Raw genomic sequence first — 16,528 nt, forward strand, 5'->3', positions numbered from 1 at the left:
GGGTTGTGAAAATCCTGAGATTTCTGCATGTGTGTGTGTGGTAAAGACGGGCTGGAACGCGACCAATCTTTTCTGTGTGTCCGTTTTTGCATATTACACGTTAGTTCTCAATCTCGAAAATGGAAACATTTAGCTTTTTGAATTATTTCCTTCAAATGTACTGTTTTATGTTTAATTTTCAGGTTTTATTTTTGTTAAATGTTCCAGTTGTTTGTTTGTTTGTTTGTTTGTTTGTTTGTTTGTTTGATAAACACCAAAGAACATACTCCAGACTCTCGGCGACCCTTTTGGAATGTATTTTGATATGTTTATTTTGTAAGAAAATGGTTTGCTGGGAGTGATTCTCACTCACACCCTACTCATTGCTAGCAGGATCACAAAACAGAACTGATACTGTACTACCAATCAATCTGCGTCTGGAGAATTACAATGGACACCATGTTGTTACCATTGTTGTTCCATTCCGGTGAGAATGCAATTTAGAATCTTACTATCATGGAGCCTTTGGTGACAAAATGGCCTCCTTTAAAAAAAACAATTCTGAGTCTGTTTATCAACAGTCACTCTGTAGGCCTATTTCTAAGGCTCTGTTCTGTCCTGTGTGCAGTAGGTAGTGTGTGAGAGTGTGTTTGTGTGCTGCATCGTGTTGTTGTTGAACCCAAATCCACTGAATGTATTCTCCTCTGTCGACGAGGCACGAGGACAGCAGGGACCAGCTGAGTTTAGAAGGGCGCTGCTAGTGTGTGTTTTGTGTTGGTGTACTATCAAATACACACTGAAATGATCTGTAAGGAGTGTGTATATGTGTGTATGTGTTTCCCCCCTCCCCTCTCCTCACACACAGTGGTCGGTGTGGAAGTGCAGTTGTCAGGTCTTCAGTTTAAATAAAGAAGAGGAGACTAATTTACCTGCCGTCTTCTGTTACACGCTGTCTTCTGTTACCTGCTGTCTTCTGTTGCCTTCCCTCGTCTGTTGCCTGCTGCTTTCTGTGGACTTTACACATTTCCTATGCAGTTTTTTTGGTTTACACTTAAATAAACATATTTCTTTGATTTCGGTCTGGAGTTCATTTTTTTTCATCAATTGCAAAGCTATAAAATTATTAATTTAAAATGTTTGATTCTTACATTATTAATATATTGAAAGAATATTCAGTACTGGCTCTGTTGGGCATTCTAATTCATCCCAAAGGTGTTGGATGGAGTTGAGGTCAGGGCTCTGTGCAGGCCAGTCAAGTTCTTCCACACCAATCTCAACAAACCATTTCTGTATGGACCTCACTTTGTGCATGGGAGCATGCTGAAACAGGAAAGGGCCTTAACCAAACTGTTGCCACAAAGTTGGAAGCACACAATCGTCTAGAATGTCATTGTATGCTGTAGCATTTAGATCGGATCTAAGGGGCCAAGCCCAAACCATGAAAAACAGCCCCAGACAATTATTCCTCCTCCACCAAACTTTATAGTTGACACTATGCATTCGGGCAAGTAGCATTCTTCTGGCATCCGCCAAACTCAGATTTGTCCATCGGGACTGCCAGATGGTGAAGCGTGATTCATCACTCCAGAGAACGCATTTCCACTGCTCCAGAGTCCAATGGTGGCGTGCTTAACACCACTCCAGCCAAGGTTGGCATGGTGAACTTAGACTTGTGTGCTGCTGCTCGGCCATGGAAACCCATTTCACAAAGCTTCCGATGAACAGTTATTGTGCTGACGTTGCTGCCAGAGGCAGTTGGAATTTGGGAGTGTGTTTTGCTTCAGCACTAGGCGATCCCGTTCTGTTGGCAGAAAGTTGACCAACTGTTTTGTCCTGTAGGTTGTTGGAAAGGTGGCATCTTAAGACGGTGCCACGTTTTAAGGTCACTGAGCTCTTCAGTAAGGCCTGCCAATGTTTGTCTATGGAGATTGCATGGCTGTGTGCTCGATTTTTATACACCTATCAGCAACGGGTGCGGCTGAAATAGCCGAATCCACTAAGTTGAAGGGGTGTCAACATATATATATATATATATACATATATGTATATGTGTATATATATATGTATATATATGTGTACATTAACCATTATATAATGGAGCTTTATCACAGACTACATTCTAAGTACGCTCTTCATCATACTTGAACAAATGAGTAGATTCTGCATGAAGTGCTACTTGGGTTTCTTTTTTAAATTGAACCTTTATTCAACTAGGCAAGTCAGTTAAGAACAAATTCTCATTTACAATGACGGCCTACCCCGGCCAAACCCTAGTGACGCTGGGCCAATTGTGGGACTCCCAATCATGGCTGGTTATGATACAGCCGGGAATCGAACCAGGGTCTGTAGTGACGTCTCTAGCTCTGAGATGGAGTGCCTTAGACCGCTGCGCTACTCGGACAAGGACAACCCTGCTCTGAGTAGACCTATTCACAGGGGTTGAATAGAGAGAAGTGTAGAGAGAAGGCTTGTGAAACCAGCGAACGGTACCTTGGACAGAAATCTTAACAACCACAATGACAATTATCTAAACATTTTCTGTGACGTTCATGTCCCTTCCCTGAGGCACAGAACTGAGGCGAGTGTGCGAGTGCACGTCATAAAAAAATCTATTTGTTTTCAGTGTGTTTGAACTCTGGTACCCTCTCCCTTTTGTGCTGGAGGGGACAGAGTGGCATGTGTGCTAGGTCATTAACAGCTATAGCCATGTGGTTATGATGTATGCAGGCTATGCTTCTAGACTCATCTCTCTCCCTCTCATCCACCCTCTCTCCCCTCTCTCTCTCTCTCTCCCTCTCATCCACCCTCTCTCCCCTCTCTCTCTCTCTCTCCCTCTCATCCACCCTCTCTCCCCTCTCTCTCTCTCTCTCCCTCCCTCTCATCCACCCTCTCTCCCCTCCCTCGCTCTCTCTCTCCCTCTCATCCACCCTCTCTCCCCTCCCTCGCTCTCTCTCCCTCTCATCCACCCTCTCTCCCCTCCCTCGCTCTCTCTCCCTCTCATCCACCCTCTCTCCCCTCTCTCTCCCTCTCATCCACCCTCTCTCCCCTCTCTCTCTCCCTCTCATCCACCCTCTCTCCCCTCTCTCTCTCTCTCTCCCTCTCATCCACCCTCTCTCGCTCTCTCTCCCTCTCATCCACCCTCTCTCCCCTCTCTCGCTCTCTCTCCCTCTCATCCACCCTCTCTCCCCTCTCTCTCCCCTCTCTCTCTCTCTCTCCCTCTCATCCACCCTCTCTCCCCTCCCTCGCTCTCTCTCTGGCACTGTCATGTATAAAAAATTAAAAAATAATGTTTTTCTGTATCTCTATTCAGAAATACCATTGGAGGCTTGAACAGAGTGAATGGAATGGTAATGATATATTTGATACCATTCCACCCATTCCGCTCCAGCCATTACTACGAGCCTGGCCTCCCTAATCAAGATACCATGAACCTCTTGTGGCTCCTACATGTCATTGGTTCAGAGTAGTTATTAGGAAAATGAGAATGAAAGGAACATTGGATTACTAGAACTCTTTGATGCTGCAGCGGGGAGGACGCAGTCATCCATCAAACTAGTTGAATGTACATTTTGGTACGGGGGTGTTCTTCTAACCCAGAATGTACACTTACTACAACACGCATACTGGTGTTACTGTGGTGCCCCCTAGTGGAGAAAGGGGAAACTACAGGATGTGATTTTACCCATCCTCAACTCAACTAGAGCCAAATCCTGAAATTAGATCTGCTTGTGTATAACTGTATTTTTTTTTATCTTACAAAAACACCATCAACATGGTTGCATGATTCAAATACAAGTATGCATGCACATCTCAACTTGCCCATCCCTTACCAGACATTGATTGTATTCTTCAACTCTGGTCCAGGGTTAATTTTAACCTGATGCAGTTTAATCATCAAGGCCTTCATAATAGTGATCATTATGTTGATCAAGAAGTGTCCTAGTGCTGGGCTGGAACTAAAGCCTGCATACCTTTTTAACTGTTCGGAATAGGTGACCACTTGTTTTCTCTCTACCAGCTCTAGTGGACCACTGGTTTACTCTGTACCAGCTGTAGTTGGACTCCTGATGCGGGGGAGTACTTTCAAAGTACTTGAAATTTTCCCATTAACTGACCTTCATGTCTTAAAGTAATGATGAACTATCTTTTCTCTTTGCTTATTTGAGCTGTTCTTGCCATAATATAGATTTTACCAAATAGGGCTATCTTCTGTATACCACCATCACAACACAACTAATTGGCTCAAATGCATTAAAAAGGGAAGAAAATCCACAAATGAACTTTTAACAAGGCACACCTGTTAATTGAAATGCATTCCTGGTGACTATATCATGAAGCTGGTTGAGAGAATGCCAAGAGTGTGCAAGCTGTCATCAAGGTAAAGAGTGGCTACTTTGAAGAATTTCAAATATATATTTTGATTTAACAATTTTGTTGTTGTTGTTGGTTACTACATGATTCCATATGTGTTATTTCATAGTTTTCATGTATTAACTATTATTCTACAATATAGTAAATATAAAGAAAAACCCTTGAATGAGTAGGTGTGTCCAAACTTTTTACTGATATTGTATATACAGTGCATTCGGCAAAGTATTCAGACCCATAGATTGTTTTCCACATTTTATTACATTACAGCCTTAATCTATAATTTATTAAATTGTTTTTTTTTCCCCCTCCACAAACTACACACAATACCCAATAATGACAAAGCAAGAACAGGTTTTTAGAAAATGTTGCTAATTTATAAAAAAAAATAATTTACCTATCACATTTACAGAAATTCAGACCCTTTAATCAGTACTTTGTTGAAGACCTTTTGGCAGTGATTACAGCATTTAGTCTTCATGTGTATGATGCTACAAGCTTGGCACACCTGTATTTGTGAGAGTTTCTCCATTCTTCTCTGCAGATCTTCTCAAGCTCTGTCAGGTTGGATGGGGAGCGTCGTTGCACAGCTATTTTCAGGTCTCTCCAGAGATGTACGATCAGGCTCAAGCCCAGGCTCTGACTGTGCTACTCAAGGACATTCAGACTCTTGTCCCGAAGCCACTCCTGCATTGTCTTGGCTGTGTGCTTAGGGTCATTGTCCTGTTGGAAGGTGAACCTTCACCCCAGTCTGAGGTCCTGAGCACTCTGGAGCAGGTTTTTATCAAGGATCTCTCTGTACTTTTTTAAAAATATACAGTGGGGCAAAAAAGTATTTAGTCAGCCACCAAGTGTGCAAGTTGTCCCACTTAAAAAGATGAGAGAGGCCTGTAATTTTCATCATAGGTACACTTCAACTATGAGAAAAAAAATCCAGAAAATCACATTGTAGGATTTTTAATGAATTTATTTGCAAATTATGGTGGAAAATAAGTATTTGGTCACCTACAAACAAGCAAGATTTCTGGCTTTCATAGACATGTAACTTCTACTTTAAAAGGCTCCTCTGTCCTCCACTCGTTACCTGTATTAATGGCACCTGTTTGAACTTGTTATCAGTATAAAAGACACCTGTCCACAATCTCAAACAGTCACACTCCAAACTCCACTATGGCCAAGACCAAAGAGCTGTCAAAGGACACCGGAAACAAAATTGTAGACCTGCACCAGGCTGGGAAGACTGAATCTGCAATAGATAAGCAACTTGGTTTGAAAGAAATCAACTGTGGGAGCAATTATTAGGAAATGGAAGACATACAAGACCACTGATAATCTCCTTCGATCTGGGGCTCCACGCAAGATCTCACCCCGTGGGGTCAAAATGATCACAAGAACGGTGAGCAAAAATCCCAGAACCACACGGGGGGACCTAGTGAATGACCTGCAGAGAGCTGGGACAAAAGTAACAAAGCCTACCATCAGTAACACACTACGCCACCAGGGACTCAAATCCTGCAGTGCCAGACGTGTCCCCAAGCTTAAGCCAGTACATGTCCAGGCCCGTCTGAAGTTTGCTAGAGAGCATTTGGATGATCCAGAAGAAGATTGGGAGAATGTCATATGGTCAGATGAAACCAAACTTTTTGGTAAAAACTCAACTCGTCGTGTTTAGAGGACAAAGAATGCTGAGTTGCATCCAAAGAACACCATACCTACTGTGAAGCATGGGGGTGGAAACATCATGCTTTGGGGCTGTTTTTCTGCAAAGGGACCAGGACGACTGATCCGTGTAAAGGAAAGAATGAATGGGGCCATGTATCGTGAGATTGAGTGAAAACCTCCTTCCATCAGCAAGGGCATTGAAGATGAAACGTGGCTGGGTCTTTCAGCATGACAACGAATAAGTGGCTTCGTAAGAAGCATTTCAAGGTCCTGAAGTGGCCTAGCCAGTCTCCAGATCTCAACCTCATAGAAAATCTTTGGAAGGAGTTGAAAGTCCGTGTTGCCCAGCAACATCCCCAAAACATCACTGTTCTAGAGGAGATCTGCATGGAGGAATGGGCCAAAATACCAGCAACAGTGTGTGAAAACCTTGTGAAGACTTATATAACAAAGTATTGAGATAAATAAGTATTTGGTCAATACCAAACGTTTTCCACCATAATTTGCAAATAAATTCATTAAAAATCCTACAATGTGATTTTCTGGATTTTTTTTCTCATTTTGTCTGTCATAGTTGAAGTGTATCTATGATGAAAATTACAGAACTCTCATCTTTTTAAGTGGGAGAACTTGCACAATTGGTGGATGACTAAATACTTTTTTGCCCCACTGTATATATTTTTTTCATTATGGGTTATTGTGTGTTTGATGAGATTGATGAGCGAAGAAAACAATTTAATCAATTTTAGAATGCGGCCGTATTGTAACAAAATGTGGAAAAAGTGAAGGGGTCTGAATACTTTCTGAATGCCACTGTATGTTCTGCATCTCCCTTGAACCACGAGGTGACATTACTCTCCTGTTTTTACAAATACACAGTCCAATACATTCCCTGTAATATACATTAAAACATTTTTTTTATGAAAACACATTGCCCGGTGCACACGCATTCCCCCTGTTAGCTAGCAGCCCCTCTCTATAGCTAGCTAGCCTAGTTTACAAGCTTGTTAGCTACATTGAATTTTCATAAAAAAAATATATAACCCTGATAAATTTTACAAAGAATATCACACCATGTTTCTAAACACCTTATAATTCATCAACACTCGGTTTGGACAAATAAAGGAATAGTTACCTCAAATGCTTACGTAAAAAAAAAGGAAGCTCATGAGACGTTTAAACTTTATCAAGTTACTCCGTTTTAGTAATGAAGACAGTTCAATTGGAGCGCCCTCTTGTGTCCTGACTATAATTGCATCTACAACTACTGCATAACAAATTGCTGATTGCACAGGAATGGATGTACAAGTAAAAAAAGCTTTTACTTTTAGTTCTAAGTCAGGGATTTTGAACCTGCGAAACATATATTTTATATGTGGTATCAACATGTTAAATCAGATTTCCCCCTTTAACTGATCATTGTCTGCAGCCAGCTCTGATTGAAGTGTAAAAAGTGCCTTATGAAACCGGCAGGGAGAGTGAGCTGGTCCGTCCGTGGTGGTCGAACCCTCAACCTTCTGGCCCCTTGGCCCTGCATGACATTGATTTGCTTCAGTGACCAAAGTCGACAAAGACGTTTTTATAAACACAGGATCACAAACAGTTGTTGTTATTTGTGGTTGTAAACATTATTTTTGAGTTGATTTTCTGAGGGGGGGAGGGTGTGCCTTTTGTTTCACAGGCCAAGGAGAGGGTCATGTGGAAACATGTTTTACGTTGGGGAGGGGGCTGTATATATATATATATATATATATATTTTTTTTAGGAAATATTGAGTTGGATGTCTTGCAAGATCACATAGGCCTAATGATTAATGAATATTTTACATAACAGAGCCGAATATAATAGCATACTGGGCCTTTATTACTGTTACACCAAAAACAACTCCTCAGTCATTTCTTATGAGCTTTTAGGGTGATTAACTCACTGAAGCTGAATAGTCACATCACTAGGCAGGATGTATGCTTTGATTTGAGACAAAATACAAGAAAGGCTAATAATTTGCCATCTGCTCTAATTCGCTAACGAAACAGTAATTGAAGAAGATCTTTGTCTTGAAGAGGGCACGACAAAGTCTATTCCCCTCTCAGGAGACTGAAAAGATTTGGCATGGGTCCTCAGATCTTCAAAAGGTTCTACAGCTGCACCATCGAGAGCATCCTGACTGGTTGCATCACTGCCTGGTACGGCAACTGCTCTGCCTCCGACCGCAAGGCACTACAGAGGGTAGTGCGTACGGCCCAGTGCATCACTGGGGCCAAGCTTCCTGCAATCCAGAACCTCTATATCAGGTGGTGTCAAAGGAAGGCCCTAAAAATGGTCAAGCACTCCAGCCACCCTAGTTATAGACTGTTCTCTCTGCTACCTTACAGCAAACGGTACCGGAGCGCCAAGTCGAGGTCCAAAAGGCTTCTTAACAGCTTCTACCCCCCAAACCATAAGACTCCTGAACAGCTAATCAAAGGGCTACCCAGACCCTCTTTTACACTGCTGCTACTCTCTGTTTATAATCTATACATAGACACTTTAACTCTACTTACATGTACATATTAGCTCAATTACCTGAACTAACCCTGTGCCCCCCGCACATTGACTCTGTACCACTGGTTTACTCTGTACCACTGGTTTAATCTGTACTGCTGGTTTACTCTGTACTGCTGGTTTACTCTGTACTGCTGGTTTACTCTGTACTGCTGGTTTACTCTGTACCACTGGTTTACTCTGTACCACTAGTTTACTCTGTACCAGCTGTTGTTGACCACTGGTTTACTCTGTACCACTGGTTTACTCTGAACCACTGGTTTACTCTGAACCACTGGTTTACTCTGTACCACTGGTTTACTCTGTACCACTAGTTTACTCTGTACCAGCTGTTGTTGACCACTGGTTTATTCTGTACCACTGGTTTACTCTGTACCACTGGTTTACTCTGTACCACTAGTTTACTCTGTACCACTAGTTTACTCTGTACCAGCTGTTGTTGACCACTGGTTTATTCTGTACCACTGGTTTACTCTGTACCACTGGTTTACTCTGTACCACTAGTTTACTCTGTACCACTAGTTTACTCTGTACCACTGGTTTACTCTGTACCACTAGTTTACTCTGTACCACTGGTTTACTCTGTACCAGCTGTCGTTGGCCACTGGTTTACTCTGTACCACTAGTTTACTCTGTACCACTGGTTTACTCTGTACCAGCTGTCGTTGGCCACTGGTTTACTCTGTACCACTGGTTTACTCTGAACCACTGGTTTACTCTGTACCACTGGTTTACTCTGTACCAGCTGTAGTTGACCACTGGTTTACTCTGTACCAGCTATAGTTGACCACTGGTTTACTCTGAACCACTGGTTTACTCTGTACTGCTGGTTTACTCTGTACCACTGGTTTACTCTGTACCACTGGTTTACTCTGTACTGCTGGTTTACTCTGTACTGCTGGTTTACTCTGTACTGCTGGTTTACTCTGTACCAGCTATAGTTGACCACTGGTTTACTCTGTACCAGCTATAGTTGACCACAGGTTTACTCTGTACTGCTGGTTTACTCTGTACCACTGGTTTACTCTGTACTGCTGGTTTACTCTGTACCAGCTGTAGTTGCCTCTTTCTACAGCTTGGTGTCAATATTGCCTTATAGTACGTTTAACCAGAGAACCTTTCATACTGTTTTAATGAAGCACAGGAGCAGACACACGCACACAGGCGAGACAGTGTTTCAGTCACGACTCAAAGCCAGGAGGATGCAATGACCTGGCTAGAGTGCCTTTTCAGTACACTCACCAATTAATCAAATCAAATGGTATTGGTCACATGTGCCGAATATAACAGGTGTAGACTTAACCATGAAATTCTCATTTACTTGCCCTTTCCAAACAATGCAGAGACAATAAAAAATAACAATATTAATACAATAAAAAGGAAATAAGGAGGCGATACGAGCTGTACCGGTACCGAGTCAATGTGGAGGCTATATACAGGGGGTACCTGTACCGAGTCAACGTGGAGGCTATATACAGGGGGTACCGGTACAGAGTCAATGTGGAGGCTATATACAGGGGGTACCGGTACCGAGTCAACGTGGAGGCTATATACAGGGGGTACCGGTACAGAGTCAATGTGGAGGCTATATACAGGGGGTACCGGTACCGAGTCAATGTGGAGGCTATATACAGGGGGTACCTGTACCGAGTCAACGTGGAGGCTATATACAGGGGGTACCTGTACCGAGTCAATGTGGAGGCTATATACAGGGGGTACCGGTACAGAGTCAATGTGGAGGCTATATACAGGGGGTACCGGTACCGAGTCAACGTGGAGACTATATACAGGGGGTACCGGTACAGAGTCAATGTGGAGACTATATACAGGGGGTACCGGTACAGAGTCAATGTGGAGACTATATACAGGGGGTACCGGTACAGAGTCAATGTGGAGGCTATATACAGGGGGTACAAGTACAGAGTCAATGTGGAGGCTATATACAGGGGGTACAGGTACAGAGTCAACGTGGAGGCTATATACAGGGTGTTACAGTACAGAGTCAATGTGGAGGCTATATACAGGGTATTACGGTACAGAGTCAATATGGAGGCTATATACAGGGGGTACCGGTACAGAGTCAATGTGGAGGCTATATACAGGGTGTACCGGTACCGAGTCAATGTGGAGGCTATATACAGGGGGTACCGGTACAGAGTCAACGTGGAGGCTATATACAGGGGGTACCGGTACAGAGTCAATGTGGAGGCTATATACAGGGGGTACCGGTACCGAGTCAATGTGGAGGCTATATACAGGGGGTACCGGTACCGAGTCAATGTGGAGGCTATATACAGGGGGTACCGGTACAGAGTCAACGTGGAGGCTATATACAGGGGGTACCGGTACAGAGTCAATGTGGAGACTATATACAGGGGGTACCGGTACAGAGTCAATGTGGAGGCTATATACAGGGGGTACCGGTACCGAGTCAACGTGGAGACTATATACAGGGGGTACCGGTACAGAGTCAATGTGGAGACTATATACAGGGGGTACCGGTACAGAGTCAATGTGGAGGCTATATACAGGGGGTACCGGTACCGAGTCAACGTGGAGGCTATATACAGGGGGTACCGGTACCGAGTCAACGTGGAGACTATATACAGGGGGTACCGGTACAGAGTCAATGTGGAGGCTATATACAGGGGGTACCGGTACAGAGTCAATGTGGAGACTATATACAGGGGGTACCGGTACAGAGTCAATGTGGAGGCTATATACAGGGGGTACCGGTACAGAGTCAATGTGGAGGCTATATACAGGGGGTACCGGTACCGAGTCATCGTGGAGACTATATACAGGGGGTACCGGTACAGAGTCAATGTGGAGGCTATATACAGGGGGTACCGGTACAGAGTCAATGTGGAGGCTATATACAGGGGGTACCGGTACCGAGTCAACGTGGAGACTATATACAGGGGGTACCGGTACAGAGTCAATGTGGAGACTATATACAGGGGGTACCGGTACAGAGTCAACGTGGAGGCTATATACAGGGGGTACCGGTACCGAGTCAACGTGGAGGCTATATACAGGGGGTACCGGTACAGAGTCAACGTGGAGGCTATATACAGGGGGTACCGGTACCGAGTCAACGTGGAGGCTATATACAGGGGGTACCAGTACAGAGTCAACGTGGAGGCTATATACAGGGGGTACCGGTACCGAGTCAACGTGGAGGCTATATACAGGGGGTACCGGTACAGAGTCAATGTGGAGGCTATATACAGGGGGTACCGGTACAGAGTCAATGTGGAGGCTATATACAGGGGGTACCGGTACAGAGTCAATGTGGAGGCTATATACAGGCGGTACCGATACCGAGTCAATGTGGAGGCTATATACAGGGGGTACCGGTACAGAGTCAATGTGGAGGCTATATACAGGGGGTACCGGTACAGAGTCAACGTGGAGGCTATATACAGGGGGTACCGGTACCGAGTCAACGTGGAGGCTATATACAGGGGGTACCGGTACAGAGTCAATGTGGAGGCTATATACAGGGGGTACCGGTACAGAGTCAATGTGGAGGCTATATACAGGGGGTACCGGTACAGAGTCAATGTGGAGGCTATATACAGGGGGTACCGATACCGAGTCAATGTGGAGGCTATATACAGGGGGTACCGGTACAGAGTCAATGTGGAGGCTATATACAGGGGGTACCGGTACAGAGTCAATGTGGATGCTATATACAGGTGGTACCGGTACAGAGTCAATGTGAAGGCTATATACAGGGGGTACCAGTACAGAGTCAATGTGGAGACTATATACAGGGGGTACCATTACAGAGTCAATGTGGAGGCTATATACAGGGGGTACCGGTACAGAGTCAATGTGGAGACTATATACAGGGTGTTACTGTACAGAGTCAATGTGGAGGCTATATACAGGGTGTTACTGTACAGAGTCAATGTGGAGGCTATATACAGGGTGTTACTGTACAGAGTCAATGTGGAGGCTATATACAGGGTGTTACAGTACAGAGTCAATGTGGAGGCTATATACAGGGTGTTACAGTACAGAGTCAATGTGGAGGCTATATACAGGGGGTACCGGTACCGAGTCAATGTGGAGACTATATACAGGGTGTTACTGTACAGAGTCAATGTGGAGGCTATATACAGGGTGTTACAGTACAGAGTCAATGTGGAGGCTATATACAGGGGGTACCGGTACCGAGTCAATGTGGAGACTATATACAGGGGGTACCGGTACCGAGTCAATGTGGAGGCTATATACAGGGGGTACCGGTACCGAGTCAATGTGGAGGCTATATACAGGGGGTACCGGTACCGAGTCAATGTGGAGACTATATACAGGGGGTACCGGTACAGTCAATGTGGAGGCTATATACAGGGGGTACCGGTACAGAGTCAACGTGGAGGCTATATACAGGGGGTACCGATACCGAGTCAATGTGGAGGCTATATACAGGGGGTACCGATACAGAGTCAATGTGGAGGCTATATACAGGGGGGTACCGGTACCGAGTCAATGTGGAGGCTATATACAGGGGGTACCGGTACAGAGTCAACGTGGAGGCTATATACAGGGGGTACCGGTACAGAGTCAATGTGGAGGCTATATACAGGGGGTACCGGTACCGAGTCAATGTGGAGACTATATACAGGGGGTACCGGTACAGTCAATGTGGAGGCTATATACAGGGGGTACCGGTACAGAGTCAACGTGGAGGCTATATACAGGGGGTACCGATACCGAGTCAATGTGGAGGCTATATACAGGGGGTACCGATACAGAGTCAATGTGGAGGCTATATACAGGGGGGTACCGGTACCGAGTCAATGTGGAGGCTATATACAGGGGGTACCGGTACAGAGTCAACGTGGAGGCTATATACAGGGGGTACCGGTACAGAGTCAATGTGGAGGCTATATACAGGGGGTACCGAGTCAATGTGGAGGCTATATACAGGGGGTACCTGTATATCCCAAATACTTTTGGAGCTCACTGTAACTAGCAGATGTCAGGTCTCTAGCACCCTGACCCTTGTCACCAATCTAATACACTCTCTGTCTTTCTCTCTCAATTCAAATTAAGGGCTTTACTAGCATGGGAAACATATGTTTACATTGCCAAAGCAAGTGAAATAGATAATAAACAGAAGTGAAATAAACAACAGTAAACATTTAAAATGTCCTATTATGTCTATATACAGTGTTTTAATGATGTGCAAATAGTTAAAGCACAAAAGGGAAACTAAATAAACATTTCCTACGCTGGGCCAAATGTGCACCACCCCATGGACTAAAACCAGGGTCTCTAGTGGCACAGCTAGCAACTGTGATGCAGTGCCTTAGACCACTGCGCCACTCAGGAGGCCCTGATTGCCCTTTTCTTGTGGCATTAGGTCACACATCTTGTTGCTGTGATGGCACACTGTGGTATTTCACCCAATAGATATGGGAGTTTATCAAAATTGGATTTGTTTTTCGAATTCTTTGAGTCTGTGTAATCTGAGGGAAATACAGTATATTACAAAAGTGAGTACACCCCTCACATTTTTGTAAATATGTGAGTATATCTTTTCATGTGACAACACTGAAGAAATGACACTTTGCTACAATGTAAAGTAGTGAGTGTACAGCTTGTATAACAGTGTACATTTGCTGTCCCCTCAAAATAACTCAACACACAGCCATTAATGTCTAAACCGCTGGCAACAAAAGTGAGTACACCCCTAAGTGAAAATGTCCAAATTGGGCCCAAAGTGTCAATATTTTGTGTGGCCACCATCATTTTCCAGCACTGCCTTAACCCTCTTGGGCATGGAGTTCACCAGAGCTTCACAGGTTGCCACTGGCGTCCTCTTCCACTCCTCCATGACGACATCACGGAGCTGGTGGATGTTAGAGACCTTGGTACTCCTCCACCTTCCATTTGAGGATGCCCAACAGATGCTCAATAGGGTTTAGGTCTGGAGACATGCTTGGCCAGTCCATCACCTTTACCCTCTACATTGTAGAATAATAGTGAAGACATCAAAACTATGAAATAACACATGTAGTAACCAAAATAGTGTTAAACACATCAAAATCGAATTTATTATTTGAGATTCTTCAAATAGCCACCTTTTGCCTTGATGGCAGCTTGGCACACTCTTGGCATTCTCTCAACCAGCTTCATGAGGTAGTCACCTGGAAAGCAATTCAATTGACAGGTGTTCTTTGCACACTCTTGGCAAGCAGTTGCTAATCAACAGATAGTTTGTTGATAGCATGACCATCTGTAGAGCATCTACAGATGGAAAATCTGGACTATCCAAATCAAGTGTGACCTACATTTATATTGTTTCCTTTATCTGCTGTAAACTGTAAATCATTTTTGACCTAAAATCATTAAATATCTATATTATTTTTACTCCAAGACACACTACTTACAGGGGGACCAAAATGATTGACATCATTCATAAAGATGAGCAAAAATGGCTGTATAAAATAAATAATTAAAAAACAGAGCTACATTGTAATACCATAATATAATGGGGAAATGCTATTCTATTATATTAATACAATTGCTCAGAGAAATATATTTTGCTTAACAAGTAATATACACTGCTCAAAAAAATAAAGGGAACACTTAAACAACTCAATGTAACTCCAAGTCAATCACACTTCTATGAAATCAAACTGTCCACTTAGGAAGCAACACTGATTGACAATACATTTCACATGCTGTTGTGCAAATGGAATAGACAACAGGTGGAAATTATAGGCAATTAGCAAGACACCCCCAATAAAGGAGTGGTTCTGTAGGTGGTGACCACAGACCACTTCTCAGTTCCTATGCTTCCTGGCTGATGTTTTGGTCACTTTTGAATGCTGGCGGTGCTTTCACTCTAGTGGTAGCATGAGTCTACAACCCACACAAGTGGCTCAGGTAGTGCAGCTCATCCAGGATGGCACATCAATGCGAGCTGTGGCAAGAAGGTTTGCTGTGTCTGTCAGCGTAGTGTCCAGAGCATGGAGACGCTACCAGGAGACAGGCCAGTACATCAGGAGACGTGGAGGAGGCCGTAGGAGGGCAACAACCCAGCAGAAGGACCGCTACCTCCGAACTTTGTGCGAGGAGGAGCAGGAGGAGCACTGCCAAAGCCCTGCAAAATGACCTCCAGCAGGCCACAAATGTGCATGTGTCTGCTCAAACGGTCAGAAACAAACTCCATGAGGGTGGTATGAGGGCCCAACGTCCACAGGTGGGGGTTGTGCTTACAGCCCAACACCGTGCAGGACGTTTGGCATTTGCCAGAGAACACCAAGATTGGCAAATTCGCCACTGGCGCCCTGTGCTCTTCACAGATGAAAGCAGGTTCACACTGAGCACGTGACAGAGTCTGGAGACGCCGTGGAGAACGTTTTGTTGCCTGCAACATCCTCCAGCATGACCGATTTGGTGGTGGATCAGTCATGGTGTGGGGTGGCATTTGTTTGGGGGGCCGCACAGCCCTCCATGTGCTCGCCAGAGGTAGCCTGACTGCCATTAGGTACTGAGATGAGATCCTCAGACCCCTTGTGAGACCATATGTTGGCCCTGGGTTCCTCCTAATGCCAGACAATGCATTAGTGTCAGCAGTTCCTTCAAGAGGAAGGCATTGATGCTATGGACTGGCCCGCCCGTTCCCCAGACCTGAATCCAATTGAGCACATCTGGGACATCATGTCTCGCTCCATCCACCAACGCCACGTTGCACCACAGACTGTCCAGGAGTTGGCGGATGCTTTAGTCCAGGTCTGGGAGGAGATCCCTCAGGAGATCATCCGGCACCTCATCAGGAGCATGCCCAGGCGTTGTAGGGAGGTCATACAGGCACGTGGAGGCCACACACACTACTGAGCCTCATTTTGACTTGTTTTAAGGACATTACATCAAAGTTGGATCAGCCTGTAGTGTGGTTTTCCACTTTAATTTTGAGTGTGATTCCAAATCCAGTCCTCCATGGGTTGATAAATTT

This window comes from Oncorhynchus clarkii, chromosome 32, assembly GCF_045791955.1.
Source record: "Oncorhynchus clarkii lewisi isolate Uvic-CL-2024 chromosome 32, UVic_Ocla_1.0, whole genome shotgun sequence".
Classification (NCBI taxonomy): domain Eukaryota; kingdom Metazoa; phylum Chordata; class Actinopteri; order Salmoniformes; family Salmonidae; genus Oncorhynchus; species Oncorhynchus clarkii.